Here is a 20,961-nt window from a genome sequence, read left to right as displayed (position 1 = left end):
TGTCATTAACTGATTAATAGCCAGCAGCTTTTACAGTATCATGGGCATTATTTAATTGAAAGTGATCTTTCGTTCTCATTCAGCCTGTCTATTGACTATATGTAGATCTTGCAGGTTTAGAAGTGCTTACACTTTTCACTTCTTATTGACTGTTTTATACAGTTCCCAAGAGTTTCACTCTCTTCTTGTAGGTACTACACCAAGCAGTGGGTCTTTTCTTTATATCAATTCAGCAGCCTTATATTGAACTACTCAGTGTATTTTTTATTTTAAAGCTAAGTTAAAGTAGGTATCACATGACATGATAGTAGAAACAACATAATGAAATCAATCATTATGGCCTAAATTATGTGGAGCATCATTGCGAGTCACTTGAACAGTACTGCCAGGTTGCAATCATTTTAGAGCTCAAATCCATGTTACATATCGGGTGTTAAAAAAAAAGTATCATGTTTACTTGCACAAACGAAAGATAAATATGGCTCCATATACTTTCACTGACAAGTGCATTGCGCTAGAGCAATAAGTCAATTGACTCTCGAACACTCATTGCAACTGCTCATATAAGACTTGATAAAACACAAAACTGACCTGTTAGATTTTATTTTTACATTATTTCAAGATATTTTGAAAAGGAACATTGATTTTCTGCATGGTTAAACACACTGATGCCATTTTAGATTAAATATTCCTACTTGCTTTTAAATTGGTCTTGAAATTTAAATATTAAAATATATTTTATTAGCCGGTTATGTGCCAGAATAAGTAGCACACACATTTTTGTGGCTCTAAAAATCTAACTGCGCTCAAGGTAAAAAATTAGCGCAGTCGGATTAGCACTGGTACTACAAGTTGAAAGTAAAATGATAGAGCGCACGAAAAAGACTCAGATGCGCTAACTTCAGGACTTGAGATAACATGACCACGCTAACTCCCTCTCCCCATAGACTCCTATGGAGTGCGCTAAAGAAATATTTTTTTATTTATCGCTTGCGTGTTTACCCGACACTGCACTAGAGCAACTGTGCTAAAGCCAGAAGTGAGTTAGGAATACTTTAAACTCCTATGTTCTTCACTTAAGAGAAATTATTCTTTTTATTTAAATATATATGTAAAGTAGGAAATTGGGTAATCCTAGCATTACCCGGGTAAACCTGATATTACCCAAGTGGCTGTGGATAAAGTCACTGCATCAAACATATATCATTGTATACCTACATAAACTGTATAACTGTAATTCACACACCTTCACTATCTTTTTTTGCCTCCGCCTGGGCAGTTCATTTGGGGTGGATGCCAGAGGATCAATGGGGCACCTTTCTTGAACCCCTGAGATAGGCAAAAAAAATGTGTAGATAAGGGAATTACGTCACATCGGGCATTACCCAAAGCCGGTTGGGTAATGTCAGGTTTACCCGGGTAATCAAAGGATTGCCCGGATGTCTGACTTGACCCGTAACACATATATATATATATATATATATATATATATATATATATATATATATATATATATATATATAAGGTTTTCATTTGGGGATAGTTTGGATTTTGGAACATTTGCATCTTTTAAAACAGAACAGTTTGGAGAGACTTATGATTTTTTTTAGGTGTCTCTCCTTCATATCAAGAACCTTGCATGGTGAGATAAATATATTTCAAATATGATGTCTTTATTGTTTCCTAAAAGTTTAGGATTTATGATGAATCTGCTGAAAATGTAAAAGTTATCTCAATCTTTAGAAATCCAGTTAAAAGTTTGGCTCTTCATATTGAGACTAACAGACTAAATTACCCCTTTTAAAATTAAATGCTACTTGTAAGGGATAAAATAGTTAATAAATCAATCAAATCAATAAACTTTGTGTTTGTTTAACTAATCATGTATTTGTATATACATTAAATCAGTGTCTATATATGTGACATTATCAATTCCATAATAGCTATACATTGTATTAGAAGTCAACTTTATTATACTAGTTGAATTGTTGCGTATAAAAAAAATGAAAAAGAAAATATGTCTTGTGCTACAACATAATGGGTTAATCATAGCTTTTTTTTTTTTTTTTAACAAGTGAGGATTTTGCACTGTCTTTTAAAAGTTCAGGGCGCCTAGCCTGGAGCGTAACTAAGGGTTAAGGCCTGGTTGAGTCAGTTCTGATGCTGTGTGTGTTACTGTTACAATGTTGCATTGTGAGGGAGAGGGGTTTACTCATCCCTTATATGTGATGTGCAGGGAGTTCACTTCCTCTTTGTTCCTGTGGATCCCTGGAAGTTTTTTCAGCATGGACCAAAGCAGAGTTTCTCTTGAAGAGGCCGAACCTACAGAGTTGGAAGAGATGGACCTCGAGGACATCAAGTGGATTGCGCCTTCCCCCTCTGGGACCATAACGGTGGGTCAGGGCCATGTTTTTCCTGAGCGAGGGGGAGGGGGTAGAGGAGGAGAATGAAGCCTGGCCTGCTCAGGCTCATCAGCTGGTGGAGCAGTTACCGAAATTTGGGCCCGCTGGAGGCGCTAGGCTAGGGTCCCAGGTTTTGGGATTAGGAAGTAGGCTGGGGTCCCAGGTCATGGGAGTAGGCATTAGGCCAGGGTACCAAGTTAGTGTAGGGAATCCAGTTAATGGGGGGTCCAGTAGGTCCGCTAATAGGTGGCACGTGTAGTGGGAGCAGTGGGGCCTTACCAGCATCTGTAGTCCTTTCCGGTGAATCCATCACAACCGCGGTGGCACTGCTCCAATGCCTGGCATCGGTACTTGTGGGGGCTTCATCCTCGGGTGCGGTACCGGTTCAGTTCCAGTCATCGTCTTCGGCGGTGAGTGCCCCATCCAAGATGGCCGCTACGTCTACTTCTGGTTGCGTGATGCTTCCCGTTTCTGCTGACATCTTCTGGTCACCGAACGGAGCAAATCGTCCCCCCTGGGCTCCACAGGTAAGAAGTGAGCACCACAGGGGGGACACCTGCTCAAGGGGGAAGGCCTATAGGGCAGCAAGGAGCAAGGGAGTCACACTTGCGGCATCCAGTGGTTGGGGCTGAGGCCTCAGTGGGTATAAGTGAGTCTCTGGGCTTGGGGCTTAAAGGGAAAACAGGATATACTACAGGTGGGTCGCAAGTATGTACAAGAGCTTCCACTATGACTGGCAATAAAGGAGGGGAAGCCATTAGGGCCCCCTCCTCGTGCTCGTGGCCTAATGTAGATGCTGGCAAAACCAAGGCGGCCCCTTCACCTGCCACAGCACAAAGTTAGGGGAAAACCCCCGTGGCCTAAGCACTGCCAAAAGGGGCAAAAACGGCTACGGCCCTAAATGTTTTGCTGCTTCTTCAGAGGATATAAATGTCGGTGTGATGCAGGGTACATTAACGCCAAGCAGAAATGGAGTGAAAGAGAAGGGTCAAGTGGTAACAAGGAGTGCAGTAAAAAGAGGGCATGCCAAAATAAGCACTATTTTGTGCGAGGGCAGTTAGGTTTTAAGATGATTGTGTACCTGGAGGGACTATGACGTGACCTACAGGAAGAAGAAGGTGGGTAACCTGTTACTTGATTTTGGCACCTTGGATCTTCACCTTTGGGCTCATCTTGACCCTGAAAGGGTGTCACAGGTAACAACCCTCATGATTTCGACAGCGGCCGATGGTGGTATGCTGGCATTTCAAAGAAAAATCTTGCGATAGAGGTGTGTCATGCACATTTAATCATGTGTGCAAATTCTGCAGTGGGCAGCACCCTGGTGTCGACTGCACTAAAAAATAGGACACCCAAGCTGACCAGTTTGGATCAAAAGGAAATGCTTCAGGTAAGGGCGGACACACCGCTTAAGGTCCTCACAATTGGTAAGTGGTTGACTAGGTACCCAAACAGGGCAACTGCTGTCTTGCTGGATTCTGGCCTGCGCTATGGCTTCACTATCCCAGTGGTGGGCTAGGTGCTGGGGTCTAGAGTCAAGAGGAACCTGAAGTCGGCTTTTCAGTTCCTGGAGGCAGTGCGGGAGAAATTAGGTAAGGAGGTAGCTTTGGGCAGGTTTGTGGGCCCCTCTCCAGACTTGCCTATTCCAGATTTGGTGATATCCCAGCTGGGGGTGGATCCCAAAAAGGAGACTGGTAAGTTCAGATTGATACAGCACCTATCCTATCCTAAAGGGCAATCAGTGAACGATGCTATCCCTCCGGAATTGAGTTCAGTGCACTACCAGTCGTTTGACGATGCGCTGGACATAGTGCAGGGAGTTGGGCCTGGAGCCTTAATGGCAAAATTGGACATTGAGTCTGCATTCTGCCTACTTCCTATTCACCTGTCTTCCTTCAGGTTGATGGGGTGCTGGTTTGAGGATGCCTATTACATGGACCACTGTCTACTCATGGGTTGCTCCATATCCTGTGCCTACTTTGAGGCATTCAGTTCTTTCCTGCACTGGGCAGTAGCTTCAGCCTCAGGTAAAGACAAGATTGCTCATAACATGGATGATTTCCTGTTGGTAGGAGCCCCCAGTACAAAGGAATGCCCCTCCTTGATGTATGTCATGAGGTTTCTGATGGCCAGGTTTGGGGTCCCTTTAGCAGAGGACAAAACAGATCGTCCGTGTACATGTCTAGCATTCCTGGGTATTGAGATCGACTCAGTGGCAATGGAATGCAGGTTACCCAGAGATAAAGTGAGTAGGATGTTGGAAACTATTAGGGCAATTGCCACATCAACCTCATGTTCACTGAAGGAGTTGTAATCACTCCTAGGCCTTCTAAACTTTGCAGGGAGAGTCATCCCATGGGGCAGGATTTTCCATAAAATATTGGAGAGGCAACTGGGAGGTGGAAAGAAGGCAACTTTGCGCATCAGAATCACAAGGGAATTGGTAACAGACCTACAGATATGGAAGAGGTTCTTACAGGCCTTCAATGGCATATCCATGTAGAGAGGCGATCCAGTGTCGAATCAGGAGCATGGAGCATGGAGCAGTGGCCACCTGATTGGGCTGAGACCGGACTCACGTGCAACCTATGCTTCCTTTAGTTGTTTCCAATTATAGTAGCACTTGAAGTTTAGTTAATTGGTTAAGTCCAGGAAAGGGTTAACTGTACATCCACAATGTTCAAACAGGAAAAATAAGGTATTGGCTAAGATGTCAATTTCATTTAACCTATTAAATGAAGGCATCAGCTATTTAAGGAGAGGCTTGGCTGTCACTAATTAAGCTATGATTACGGCAGAAGTAGCTGAAACATGTCAGCATTAGTGACAAAGCCTACCTGAGGATGACTGTAACTGGAGCTGAAGCTGCAAAATTGTTTTAAAGAATTTGTAATAAAGGACATTTTAATCTACCTGCTGGTTTCCGGATTACTCCTTTAAATCGTCTATTTCACATTCCAATTATAGTAGCTGTTGAACTATGGGGACACCTTTTCCACGACTGGGCTGTAACTTTCTTGATGGACAATCTCACTGTGGTTTATGTCATTAATATTCTTTCAGCCTCATTACCTGTGGTGGTGCATTACCTGAGGCACTTAGTGTTGAGATGCCTGCAGTTGAATATTGACTTCAGAGCTCAATGTGTACCCGGGATGCAGAATATAGTTGCAGATGCATTATCTCGCTTTCAGTGGGAGGCTTTTAGGGCCACTGCTCCGGCAGAGGCTGCTAATGGTCTTCCTTGCCCCTCCTTTCTAAGGCAAATGGCAAAGGATTGCAGCAGTTGATTCCTCTAATCCGTGCTTCCCTGGCACCGGCTACTTGGATGGATTACGTGAAGTACTGGAGCAAATAGGTGAGTTTTTGTTATCATCATGGATTTCCTTCATGTAAGGGTGAGCAACAGATAGTGCAAGGCTGGGGGCGTATGGAAGTTCCACGTAGAGACAGCAGCGGACCAATTATGGCCGACCGATTATACAAGTTACTGGAAGTATTGCCTGCAATTTGTTCCTCTCCCTTCAACGTCAGGCTTTTCGGGGCAGCCTTCGGTTTGGCATTCCATGGGGCAATGAGAGTGGGAGAGTTGGTCCTGCCTTCTAAAGCAGCAGTAAGAGTTGGTATCATGCATGACCACGTTTGGGTCATGGATGACTCAGTTCTGCTGTTTATCCCAAGGTCTAAGACAGACCAGGATGGACATGGGGCTTGGCTTTCCCTTTCAGGGCACTAGGAGTGGCTTGCTGTCCTTGGCAAGTGGTGTCCACTTACATGGAAATACGACCAGGAGGATCTTACAGGCTTTTGATTCACACGCACAGGGATCCATTGATGCGTTTTCAATTTAGGAGAATATTGGGGAGAACAGGCTGACCTCGCCATTGCACCACAATCCTTCAGGGTAGGGGCGGCCACAACAGCAGCAGAGTTAGGTTAGTCTTCAGATCGCATTCAATCATTAGGGCGTTGGAGATCACAACGGTATAGATCTTAAGTCAGGCCGTTGCAATTCTAGTTGTTAAAAGTAGCAGACAATAATGGGGTTACCCACATGGTAAGGTGTTTGTTACCCAGAGATAAAGTGAGTAGGATGTTGGAAACTATTAGGGCAATTGCCGCATCAACCTCATGTTCACTGAAGGAGTTGTAATCACTCCTAGGCCTTCTAAACTTTGCCGGGAGAGTCATCCCATGGGGCAGGATTTTCCATAAAAGATTGGAGAGGCAACTGGGAGGTGGAAAGAAGGCAACTTTGCGCATCAGAATCACAAGGGAATTGGTAACAGACCTACAGATATGGAAGAGGTTCTTACAGGCCTTCAATGGCATATCCATGTAGAGAGGCGATCCAGTGTCGAATCAGGAGCATGGAGCACGGAGCAGTGGCCACCTGATTGGGCTGAGACCGGACTCACGTGCAACCTATGCTTCCTTTAGTTGTTTCCAATTATAGTAGCACTTGAAGTTTAGTTAATTGGTTAAGTCCAGGAAAGGGTTAACTGTACATCCACAATGTTCAAACAGGAAAAATAAGGTATTGGCTAAGATGTCAATTTCATTTAACCTATTAAATGAAGGCATCAGCTATTTAAGGAGAGGCTTGGCTGTCACTAATTAAGCTATGATTACGGCAGAAGTAGCTGAAACATGTCAGCATTAGTGACAAAGCCTACCTGAGGATGACTGTAACTGGAGCTGAAGCTGCAAAATTGTTTTAAAGAATTTGTAATAAAGGACATTTTAATCTACCTGCTGGTTTCCGGATTACTCCTTTAAATCGTCTATTTCACATTCCAATTATAGCAGCTGTTGAACTATGGGGACACCTTTTCCACGACTGGGCTGTAACTTTCTTGATGGACAATCTCACTGTGGTTTTTGTCATTAATATTCTTTCAGCCTCATTACCTGTGGTGGTGCATTACCTGAGGCACTTAGTGTTGAGATGCCTGCAGTTGAATATTGACTTCAGAGCTCAATGTGTACCCGGGATGCAGAATATAGTTGCAGATGCATTATCTCGCTTTCAGTGGGAGGCTTTTAGGGCCACTGCTCCGGCAGAGGCTGCTAATGGTCTTCCTTGCCCCTCCTTTTTAAGGCAAATGGCAAAGGATTGCAGCAGTTGATTCCTCTAATCCGTGCTTCCCTGGCACCGGCTACTTGGATGGATTACGTGAAGTACTGGAGCAAATAGGTGAGTTTTTGTTATAATCATGGATTTCCTTCATGTAAGGGTGAGCAACAGATAGTGCAAGGCTGGGGGAGTATGGAAGTTCCACGTAGAGACAGCAGCGGACCAATTATGGCCGACCGATTATACAAGTTACTGGAAGTATTGCCTGCAATTTGTTCCTCTCCCTTCAACGTCAGGCTTTTCGGGGCAGCCTTCGGTTTGGCATTCCATGGGGCGATGAGAGTGGGAGAGTTGGTCCTGCCTTCTAAAGCAGCAGTAAGAGGGGGTAACATGCATGACCACGTTTGGGTCATGGATGACTCAGTTCTGCTGTTTATCCCAAGGTCTAAGACAGACCAGGATGGACATGGGGCTTGGCTTTCCCTTTCAGGGCACTAGGAGTGGCTTGCTGTCCTTGGCAAGTGGTGTCCACTTACATGGAAATACGACCAGGAGGATCTTACAGGCTTTTGATTCACACGCACAGGGATCCATTGATGCGTTTTCAATTTAGGAGAATATTGGGGAGAACAGGCTGACCTCGCCCATTGCACCACAATCCTTCAGGGTAGGGGCGGCCACAACAGCAGCGGAGTTAGGTTAGTCTTCAGATCGCATTCAATCATTAGGGCGTTGGAGATCACAACGGTATAGATCTTAAGTCAGGCCATTGCAATTCTAGTTATTAAAAGTAGCAGACAATAATGGGGTTACCCACATGGTAAGGTGTTTGTTGAAAGAGGGTATGCGGTCTGGCTATGTAAGCTTGGATGTCAGGACCATTACGGCCGGACACTAATTGTTATTTATTTTACAGGCACACATCCAGGTCCTGTTCGGGTGTGGATCGTAGGCCATTTCTATGTACACTGGGCTTCTATTGAAGCTGCGACTATGCCTGGAGGACAACAGCTAGGATTCCCATCGTCCACAGCTGATACATTGGTTAGGGCACAGGGGTTTTTCCTTGGAAGATCTGCCTTCATTGCAACAGGATGCTGCTAGGTTGGGGGGAAAACCCCACATCCTGATCTTGCATGCAGGCGGCAATGATGTAGGGCTATCCCTACATTAGATTTGATCAGGACAATGCAGACCGATCTGCAAAAGTTTAAACTCTGGTTTCCAGGTGTACGAATCAAGTGGTCAGATGTGATCCCTAGATTGAGGTGGAGACACATGTTGTGTCATAAGGCTGCTTTCCAAGTCCGCAAAAAGATTAACAGGGTCATGAGGAAGTTAGTAAGGGACCTCAAGGGTTTTGTCATTGAGCATGGGAACATTTCAGCAGCCCATAAAGGTTTATACAGGCAGGCTGGGGTTCATTTGGTACTAGTAGGGGTTGACCTATTCCTTCAGAACATCAGGCAGGCGTTACTCCTAAGATTGTAGTAATGTGGAAGCAAGAGTCTGGACCTTTTAATTTGCAGGTCTGTCTCTTGTGGTGGGTGGTTAGAATCATGGCTGCAGATTGTAAGGAGGTTAGAGTGACCGCCATTGCAGTCAGGGTGCCCAGGCTCTGTAACTTGGGGGTGCTATGACTGGTTGATTGCAGGCTGAGAACTCCATAAGCTATAAGTTGCATTGAGCTATCTCCACGTTTGGTCTGCAGCAGTGACCCCTGTCCATTTTCTAGAAGGGGTTATATAATGAGTTATCTAGGCCCCGATTGATGACAACTGTGTATGCCTACTGTATATCAGTTCCCATGGCTGGGCAATAATAAATACAACTCACGGGTCTTTCATCCATCTTATTGTGTTTAGTCTTTATTGATCACAAAGTTATTCATGTCAAGCTGTTATGCTAAATTATTGAGTTATTTATATGTTATGGTCAGTTACTCAGGAAAAGTAGGGCATTTAATCTCTTAAGAAAGTGCAGGGCGCCTAGTCTGGAGCGTAACTAATGGTTAAGGCCTGGTTGAAATAAAAATAAAACATAAGATAGATACAATGTAACTATTAGTTATATTGTAGCAAGCTTACAGCTAGATTTAGAGTTTTGTTGGTAACGACCCGCGTAGCTAACGCTGGCTTTTTTCTGGCCGCACCTTTAAAATAACTCTGGTATTGAGAGTCCACAGAATGGCTGCGTTAGGCTCCAAAAAAGGAGCGTAGAGCATATTTAACGCCACTGCAACTCTCGATACCAGAGTTGCTTACGGAAGCGGCCAGCATCAAAAAAGTGCTCGTGCACGATTCCACCATAGAAAACAATGGGGCTGTTTGAGCTGAAAAAAAACCTAACACCTGCAAAAAATCCGCGTTCAGATCCTAACGCAGCCCCATTGTTTGCTATGGGGAAACACTTCCTACGTCTGCACCTAACACCCTAACATGTACCCCGAGTCTAAACACCCCTAACCTTACACTTATTAACCCCTATTCTGCCGCCCCTGCTATCGCTGACCCCTGCATATTATTATTAACCCCTAATCTGCCGCTCCGTAAACCGCCGCTACTTACATTATCCCTATGTACCCCTAATCTGCTGTCCCTAACACCGCCGACCCCTATATTATATTTATTAACCTCTAATCTTCCGCCCACAACGTCGCCTCCACCTGCCTACACCTATTAACCCCTAATCTGCCGACCGGACCGCACCGCTATTATAATAAAGTTATTAACCCCTAATCCGCCTCACTAACCCTATAATAAATAGTATTAACCCCTAATCTGCCCTCCCTAACATCGCCGACACCTAACTTCAAACATTAACCCCTAATCTGCCGACTGGAGCTCACCGCTATTCTAATAAATGTATTAACCCCTAAAGCTAAGTCTAACCCTAACACTAACACCCCCTAAGTTAAATATAATTTAAATCTAACGAAATTAATTAACTCTTATTAAATAAATTATTCCTATTTAAAGCTAAATACTTACCTGTAAAATAAATCCTAATATAGCTACAATATAAATTATAATTATATTATAGCTATTTTAGGATTAATATTTATTTTACAGGTAACTTTGCATTTATTTTAACCAGGTACAATAGCTATTAAATAGTTAAGAACTATTTAATAGCTAAAATAGTTAAAATAATTACAAAATTACCTGTAAAATAAATCCTAACCTAAGTTACAATTAAACCTAACAATACACTATCAATAAATTAATTAAATACAATACCTACAATTACCTACAATTAAACCTAACACTACACTATCAATAAATTAATTAAATACAATACCTACAAATAACTACAATGAAATAAACTAACTAAAGTACAAAAAATAAAAAAGAACTAAGTTACAAAAAATAAAAAAATATTTACAAACATAAGAAAAATATTACAACAATTTTAAACTAATTACACCTACTCTAAGCCCCCTAATAAAATAACAAGCCCCCCAAAATAAAAAATGCCCTACCCTATTCTAAATTACAAAAGTTCAAAGCTCTTTTACCTTACCAGCCCTGAACAGGGCCCTTTGTGGGGCATGCCCCAAAGAATTCAGCTCTTTTGCCTGTAAAAAAAACATACACTACCCCCCCCAACATTACAATCCACCACCCACATACCCCTAATCTAACCCAAACCCCCCTTAAATAAACCTAACACTAAGCCCCTGAAGATCTTCCTACCTTATCTTCACCTCACCGGGTATCACCGATCGGTCCTGGCTCCAAAATCTTCATCTAAGCCCAAGCGGGGGCTAGACATCCATCATCCGACGGCTGAAGAAGTCCAGAAGAGGGTCCAAAGTCTTCATCCTATCCGGGAAGAAGAGTAGATCCGGACCGGCAACCATCATCTTCCAAGCGGCATCTTCTATCTTCATCCGATGAGGACCGGCTCCATCTTGAAGACCTCCACCGTGGACCCATCTTCTTCCGACGACGACTTCCCGACGAATGACGGTTCCTTTAAGGGACGTCATCCAAGATGGCGTCCCTCGAATTCCGATTGGCTGATAGGATTCTATCAGCCAATCAGAATTAAGGTAGGAAAATTCTGATTGGCTGATGGAATCAGCCAATCAGAATCAAGTTCAATCCGATTGGCTGATTCAATCAGCCAATCAGATTGAGCTCGCATTCTATTGGCTGTTCCGATCAGCCAATAGAATGCAAGCTCAATCTGATTGGCTGATTGGATCAGCCAATCGGATTGAACTTGATTCTGATTGGCTGATTCCATCAGCCAATCAGAATTTTCCTACCTTAATTCCGATTGGCTGATAGAATCCTATCAGCCAATCGGAATTCGAGGGATGCCATCTTGGATGACGTCCCTTAAAGGAACCGTCATTCATCGGGAAGTCGTCGTCGGAAGAAGATGGGTCCGCGGTGGAGGTCTTCAAGATGGAGCCGGTCCTCATCGGATGAAGATAGAAGATGCCGCTTGGTAGATGATGGTTGCCGGTCCGGATCTTCTCTTCTTCCCGGATAGGATGAAGACTTTGGAGCCTCTTCTGGACTTCTTCAGCCGTCGGATGATGGATGTCTAGCCCCCGCTTGGGCTTAGATGAAGATTTTGGAGCCAGGACCGATCGGTGATACCCGGTGAGGTGAAGATAAGGTAGGAAGATCTTCAGGGGCTTAGTGTTAGGTTTATTTAAGGGGGGTTTGGGTTAGATTAGGGGTATGTGGGTGGTGGGTTGTAATGTTGTGGGGGGGTAGTGTATGTTTTTTTTTACAGGCAAAAGAGCTGAATTCTTTGGGGCATGCCCCGCAAAGGGCCCTGTTCAGGGCTGGTAAGGTAAAAGAGCTTTGAACTTTTGTAATTTAGAATAGGGTAGGGCATTTTTTATTTTGGGGGGCTTTGTTATTTTATTAGGGGGCTTAGAGTAGGTGTAATTAGTTTAAAATTGTTGTAATATTTTTCTTATGTTTATAAAAAATTTTTATTTTTTGTAACTTAGTTCCTTTTTATTTTTTGTACTTTAGTTAGTTTATTTCATTGTAGTTATTTGTAGGTATTGTATTTAATTAATTTATTGATAGTGTAGTGTTAGGTTTAATTGTAACTTAGGTTAGGATTTATTTTACAGGTAATTTTGTAATTATTTTAACTATTTTAGCTATTAAATAGTTCTCAACTATTTAATAGCTATTGTACCTGGTTAAAATAAATACAAAGTTACCTGTAAAATAAATATTAATCCTAAAATAGCTATAATATAATTATAATTTATATTGTAGCTATATTAGGATTTATTTTACAGGTAAGTATTTAGCTTTAAATAGGAATAATTTATTTAATAAGAGTTAATTAATTTAGTTAGATTTAAATTATATTTAACTTAGGGGGTGTTAGTGTTAGGGTTAGACTTAGCTTTAGGGGTTAATACATTTATTAGAATAGCGGCGAGATTCGTTCAGCACATTAGGGGTTAATAATTGAAGTTAGGTGTCGGCGATGTTAGGGAGGGCAGATTAGGGGTTACTAAATATAATATAGGGGTCGGTGGTGTTAGGGGCAGCAGATTAGGGGTACATAGCTATAATGTAGGTGGCGGCTCTTTGCGGTCGGCAGATTAGGGGTTAATTATTGTAGGTAGGTGGCGGCGACATTGTGGGGGGCAGGTTAGGGGTTAATAAATATAATATAGGTGTCGGCGATGTTAGGGCAGCAGATTAGGGGTACATAGCTATAATGTAGCTGGCGGCGGCATGCGGACGGCAGATTAGGGGTTAATAAGTGTAGGTAGCTGGCGGCGACGTTGTGGGGGGCAGATTAGGGGTTAATAAATATAATATAGGGGTCGGCGATGTTAGGGGCAGCAGATTAGGGGTACATAAGGATAACGTAGGTGGCGGTCGGCAGATTAGGGGTTAAAAAAATTTAATCGAGTGTCGGCGATGTGGGGGGGGCCTCGGTTTAGGGGTACATAGGTAGTTTATGGGTGTTAGTGTACTTTAGGGCACAGTAGTTAAGAGCTTTATGAACCGGCGTTAGCCCAGAAAGCTCTTAACTACTGACTTTTTTCTGCGGCTGGAGTTTTGTCGTTAGATTTCTAACGCTCACTTCAGCCACGACTCTAAATACCGGAGTTAGAAAGATCCCATTGAAAAGATAGGATACCCAATTGACGTAAGGGGATCTGCGGTATGGAAAAGTCGCGGCTGAAAAGTGAGCGTTTGACCCTTTTTTGACTGACTCCAAATACCGGCGGTAGCCTAAAACCAGCGTTAGGAGCCTCTAATGCTGGTTTTCACGGCTACCGCCAAACTCCAAATCTAGGCCTTAGGGTTTATTTTATATGTAAGTATTTAGTTTTAAATAGGTATTATTTAGTTAATGATAGTAATTTTTATTTAGATTTATTTTAATTATATTAAAGTTAGTGGGTGTTAGGGTTAGGTTTAGGGGTTTATAACTTTAGTATAGTGGCAGCGACGTTGGGGGCGACAGATTAGGGGTTAATAAGTGTAGGTAGGTAGTGACAACATTGGGGGCAGCAGATTAGTGGTTAATAAGTGTAATGTAGGTGGCAGCGGTGTTGGGGGTGGTAGATTAGGGGTTAATAAGTATAATGTAGGTGTTGGCGGTGTCAGCAGATTAGGGGTTAATAAGTGTAATGTAGATGTAGGGGGAAACAGATTAGGGGTGTTTAGACTCGGGTTTTATGTTAGGGTGTTAGGTGTAAACATAACTTTTGTTTCCCCATAAGAAACAATGGGGCTGCGTTACAGAGCTTTACACTCATTTATTGCAGGTGTTAGGCTTTTTTTTAGCCGGCTCTCCCCATTGATGTCTATGGGGAAATTATGCACCAGGACATAAAACCAGCTCAAAGCAGCGTTGGTATTGGAGTGTGGTATGGAGCTCAATTTTGCTCTACGCTCACATATTGCCTGCTAACGCAGTGTTTATGTAAACCTGTAATAGCAGCGCTATAGGGAGGTGAGTGGTGGAAATAACTTGCAAGTTAGTACCGAGCCGCTCTTACCGCAAAACTCGTAATTTAGCCGAAGGTTATTTATGTCAAGCTGTTATGCTAAGTTATTGAGTTATTTATTTATATTTTATGGTCAGCTACTCAGGAAAAGTAGGGCATTTAATCCCTTACATGTTGATCAGATGATGTAATTAAGTCTATGATTATGGTACCAAACTGGTCAGATATTTTGCTCTGTTTTTGCCCATGAACTTTAGCTTTTTTATGCTTCATTTAATGAATTAATAAATTGATGGAATTTGAATCATTCTCTGGACATTTTTTCATTCATCCTTTTTTGCTTATTGGGCCTCAAAATATTATCAAGCAGAAAAAGTAATTTTCTTTTATTTTTTTGCATAGTATAAATAAATAAATATATATATATATATATATATATATATATATATATATATATATTCAGATAGAGCATACAGTATTAAACAACTTTCCAATTTATTTCTATTATCCATTTACTTAGTTCTTTTGGTAGCCTTTGTTGAAAATAATATGTACTACTGGAGCTAGATTATGATTAGTGACTGCACATATATGCTTCTTGTCTTTGTCTCATCTGTTGTGATCAGCTAGCTCCCAGTAGTTCATTGCAGCTCCTTCAACAAAGGATGCCAAGATAATGAAGCAAATTTGATAATACAGGTAAATTGGAAAATTGTTTAAAACTGTATGCTCTATCTGAATTGGGTTGCATGTCCCTTTAATTATTAAAATACAAAAAAATCTGCATACAAAAAATTATAAAGCTTTTGCAACTGTCATTAAATGTTTGCAAAGCTATGCACATTCACATTGGGTTCCATTTATGAGGCAGAGGATTCAGATTCAGAGCTCTTGTATGCAGACTTGCTTATTCATCTGGGATAATGACCGCTGCTTCTTACATTGCGGGAAGCAGGCTTCATGTGCGAACCTGCCCCGCAAGGGCTCCAGAGTAGCTTACCCTGCTAAATGATTTATGGACCCTGAAGAACAGCACACTTAGGGTGCATGGGACAAAAAAAAAACTAAAACAAGCTGCATAAATAATAAATAGATATTGCAATGTTTTTTTTTTTCATTTTCATAAATTCATTACAACAATGGATTTGTGGGATATAACGTTTTTTAATAGTAGTAACTATCCAAAAGCACTCGTCATAAGGAGTTTAGCAACCAAATAAGGTAGATGAAAAATTAAAGGGACAGGAAACCCACAATTTTTCTTTAATGATTTAGCAAGAGCATGCAATTTTAAACAAATTTCCAATTTACGTCTATTATCTAATTTGCTTCATTCTCTTGATATCCTTTCTTGAAAAGCATATCTAAATAGTTTCAGTAGCTGGTGATTGGCGGCTGCACATATTTCCAGCAAGTTTATACACTGAAACTTTGAAGGGGTTAAGTAGATCTGTTTACATTTACATTAACATACCAGAATAGCTTCCTGTTAATAGTTACAAACTAACAGTTATTAGAGATGTACATTGCCAAAAAATAAAAAAAAATAGTTTTGTCTGCATCTTTCATAACGAATATTCAGGGACATTTATTTCCCCAAATATTTGTTGGCTGTACTATTTGGTATTTGTTTAATTAAAAAACAAAACAAATACTGAATATTCGTTAACGCTTCCGCTCGAGTGTTAATTGCACTAGAAGTAAGCTTATCGCACTTGTCATGTGTTCATACGTCTGTAAATGCATATCTGCACATATAAATACATATGTAAATAATGAAAACAATGTTCTAAGGACGATTCTAAGAAGAGTTTGATATGACAGCAATCTAGTACACTGCACTAGTGGAAACAATTAAAAGTTCATGTTTATTGAATCCATTAAAACTCAGAGTTCACAGGACATGTCGCGAAGAGTGTAGGTACCAATGGAACAATTCCTACGTCATTTGATGTGTTTCACGCTCCTGTGGTGTTTTCTCAAAGATCTTTTCGAACTGTGAGTTTTAATGGATTCCATAAACATGAACTTTTAACTGTTTTCACTAGTGCTGTGTATCAGATTGTTGTCATATCCAGCTCTACTTAGAATCAACTTTGGAACATTGTTTTTATTATTTACTATACGGATACCCTTTCTGCCGAAGCGAGTGTGCTCAAGTGGAGTTACCAATACAGCCGGTTAAACATCAGCTCTGTTCCTATTAGACGTGGTTCCCAGCAATACAATAGCTGTTCCTCTGGAGTTTTGCCTGTTTAAATACATACAGTATATACACACATAAATACATAAATATATATGATTTGGAGGGGAGATTGGGAATTATTTTCTGTTTACTTAGCTACTTTCAACTATTTATCAGAGCATCTTCCTTTTCCCAAATATAAAGATATACTGTATGTGATGTTTACAATAGAAGTCTTTGATTGCCACATGTGGTCTTCCTAAATATCTAGGGTACTTTGGGAATTTAAAGGTGAGACAAAGTTGATCAAGCTAGAAGAAGTGCAGAGAACAGCACAGACTCAAAACATGATTTGTATCAAGGTATCTGTTGATACTGCAGAGGAAAGGAATGATGTATGGGGTACAATTAAAAAATCAGAGCTAAAAGTAACACCATAACATCTAAAAAATTTAAGAACTTAACTTCTTATGTCCAGGTGCATCCATAAAAATTGTTTACCATACTCGTAAACCAGAGTGTAAATGCATTGTTATCCAACTATACTATACTCTCTTTCATAATCCTACAGTGCATGAATGCTCATTCCTCTAGTCATCCATGATAGTTATTTTCAGTCTACTATAACCCTGTTTTCCAATAACTCTTATAATACTGCAAGTTTTTTTGCAGCTAAAATATTCTAAGACCTTGAGTGAAAAGACATTTTGGAAATTATGTTAATTAAAATAAAAATGTATACTTATTTAAATGCCAAATAGTTCATAGAGTTTTAACTGAAGGTATAAGGGCATATTTATCAAGGTCTGGCGGACCTGATCCGACACTGCGGATCAGGTCCGCCAGACCTCGCTGAATAAGGCGAGCAATACGCTCACCATATTCAGCATTGCACAAGCAGCTCACAAGAGCTGCTGGTGCAAACGCCGCCCCCTGCAGACTCGCGGCCAATGGGCCACCAGCAGGGGGGTGTCAATCAACCCGATCGTACTCGATCAGGTTGTATTGTGGCGATGTGTGTCCGCCTGCTCAGAGCAGAGACAGGTTATGGAGCAGCGGACTTTGTGACCGCTGCTTCATAACTTCTGTTTCTGGCGAGTCTGAAGACTCACCAGAAACAGGGGCCATCAAGCACCATACGGAGCTTGTTAAACAGAGCACAAAAGCAGTAGAGGGGGACTGATGGGTGGGGAATTAAAAACGTTTCATTTGAATGGTAATATACAGTACATGTGTAAAAAAAGTAATTGCTTACCAATAACAAAATAGATTACACATAATAATGCTAACTGTATGTCTTACTACGCTGTTATGTGACTTATAATTGTGCAAAATTCAGACTTCAGGTCATGGATTATAAGGTATGTTCTTTGTTTTATATTTTATCTATAGCCTTAAATCATCCCCTTTCAGCATGGCTATGGAGGAACAATGAAGGACAGTTTCTATGGCTTGTTGAACTTTTATATAAAAAAAACTGTGATTTTGTACAATCTATATACTCTCAAAGTTGGACAAAAAAAGGTTTTCCATAAAATAACTAATCATATTTTAGAACTTAGAAAAGGTAGGCTTATTATGGGTAGTTGGGTTGTGACATTAACCTCTTAATGACAGTTGCCGTACAGGTGTCTGTCATGAAGCCCTTAAGGACATATGCTGTACTTTAACCCCTTAACGTCAGGCGCTGTACAGGATACACCATCAGCCATGAAGTCCCTAATGAAACGCACTGGGACCGCTTTATTTCTGCATGCCTCACACTTTTTTGTATGTCATAATAGGCCCAGCAGAATCCTGCCACATATAATCCATATGGATCAATTGAGTTTTTTCCCTGGTTGTCAGAACAAAACACTTTATCTGTTAGGCATCCCTTTATAGAATCCCAATAATAGTCTTGTCAACCATTTGACTGTCTTGATTGGTCTTTTCTAAAATCTGCCCCCCAGCAATTTGGAACATGACAGCTCACATTGAACTGTATTTTGAGTTTAAACTCCAGCCTGTCCACTAGAGCACAAGTTAACAGTTTCCTTCTTTATAACTAAGTTGACCAATGGGAAAGGAAATCTTGCTCCTTACTAAAAGACACAAATTGACTTTTTTAAATACACCTCCAAATCTTTTACACTGTACAGCATTTGTGTTAAATACAAAGATACTCATGTGATGGGAGCAATCACAATCGGCAGGGTTATGGAAAATAGGAAAAAATGTCTATGCAACATAAATAGAAATTGTAGACCTGTTCCAAACATTGGGAGCTTATGATCCACAATGTCTATTGATGTTCACAATATTCTGAAATTTTGCAATTAATTCTTAATGGAGTAAATTCTTTCTTGAGAGACATTGGAAACAGTCATTGGCCCCATCCACTGATATCTGGTTATCTAGAACCTCTAAAATAATATCCATTGAGTGGTACTCTTACCTCAATATGAATTGCTTAGAACAATTCCAAAAATAACATTTTAGTGGGAGAGGTTTTTGAATTAAAATAAGCCTTATTTGCTATGGTTAATACCATTTGCTCACTTGTCTGGAATGGAGGAAAGTGAAGGGAAAGGAGGATAATATTTAATATGTTAAATATAGGAAATAAAATACTTACAATTATTCATATTTACTAATACTTGAAGATAACCTTTCTAGTTTTTCTTCAAGTTAAATTCCAGTATGTCTGGTCGAGTTGCAATCTTATTCCCTGGGTATTATAGTATAACAACATAAGTATAATAACATAAAATGACAACTTAATACCCCATATAGGCCTAGATTAAGCGGTAACTGTAGTGCTTAAGCTTTATCTTTTTTTTCTGGATTTTTGCCCGCAATGATAATAGCATGTATATTATTAAGCGCTATCAAAATTGACATGCATTAGGTTAGTGCGACTTCTGAGCTCGTATAAAGAGTGGCGGAAGAAAACAAAGTGGCACTAAACAAAAAAATACATGTAAAAGTACAGTAATAATCAAATAAACACTGTCTGATAAAAATTATGTAGAAAATATTTAATACAAATTTATAAGGACTCAAAGATATATGGTATAAGGTGTTAGAAAAAAAGGCTTTAAAGGACTTCAACACACACACACACACACACACATATATATATATATATATATATATATATATATATATATATATATATATATATATATACATATACATGCACATGTTTAAATATGTGTATGTATGCATATATATTTATAGATGTGTGTACATATATATTTAAGTATATATGTGTTTTACAGTATATTTACTGTACATATTTAACATTCCAATGTTCTTAACTTACAGGATATTGTACTTTTTATATATACCTATATCTATAAATCTATTCCTATAAATATATAGGTATAAATATGTATTTTACATTAACAGTATCATATATATATATATATATATATATATATGTATATAGAAATATACATGTAATAATAAAAAGTATATTATTTTCCATGTGAAGAACATAAGAATGAAAATTACAAGTAACGGGCATCAAGGTTCGCAATTTAGGACTAACGTAGTCAGGTTAGCGCACATGAAGGATTGCTTTTGTATGAGAAGAAAATTGGAATGTGCCATTTTCCTAACTCCTGTCGGATTAGCTCGTAAGTATGGGTGTTTTTTTTTTTCTTCCAGTTTGCACTCTCTATTGACTTCTATGGGGAGAATACATTAACGTGGCATCAAAATGTGGTTAGGGCGCGTCAGGTTTTGCTTGCATTTTTTTACTTTCAACTTGTTATACGAGCGCAACCCGATGTGCACAAGAAACTTCCGTTTAGTGAAATTAACATGCGAGCGGGAGCACAAAATTGCACTCCATTATAATCTAGCCCATATAGGGACACTGACAAAAGGAACTGTTTATCATTCCTTCCTTTATCTAAAGAGAATATCATAAGCAACAAGGCACTTCCACTCACATGTCTGGATTGGCCTACTGGGATGCTAGTGGGCCACTCGGCTGGGCCACTTGGGCAAGCTGTACAGCAAAGCAGTGATCAGTTGCAAGGGAGCACGACCATGATAGACCTCGAAGTTATCACCACACCGCAGAGTTGAGCGATGGAATGTGAATCTGACTCTGTAACAAACTGACACCATAAGGGAGACACCTGGAGGCCATGGTGCACACACGAAGCACTGAGAGCAGTGGAGTTGTGACTGTGCCAATAAGTTAGTACTCCAATGGGGAGGATTTGACTATCTCAGCAGCTGCTGCCAACTAACTCTTCACTTTGCACTCTCATAATCACAAGCAAGTTTAAAGGGCAGAGGTGACTGGTGATGGCTGATTTTGGGGGCCAGCAGGCACAGCTTACTC

This window comes from Bombina bombina, chromosome 1, assembly GCF_027579735.1.
Source record: "Bombina bombina isolate aBomBom1 chromosome 1, aBomBom1.pri, whole genome shotgun sequence".
Lineage (NCBI taxonomy): Eukaryota > Metazoa > Chordata > Amphibia > Anura > Bombinatoridae > Bombina > Bombina bombina.
This window is presented reverse-complemented; position numbering follows the sequence as displayed.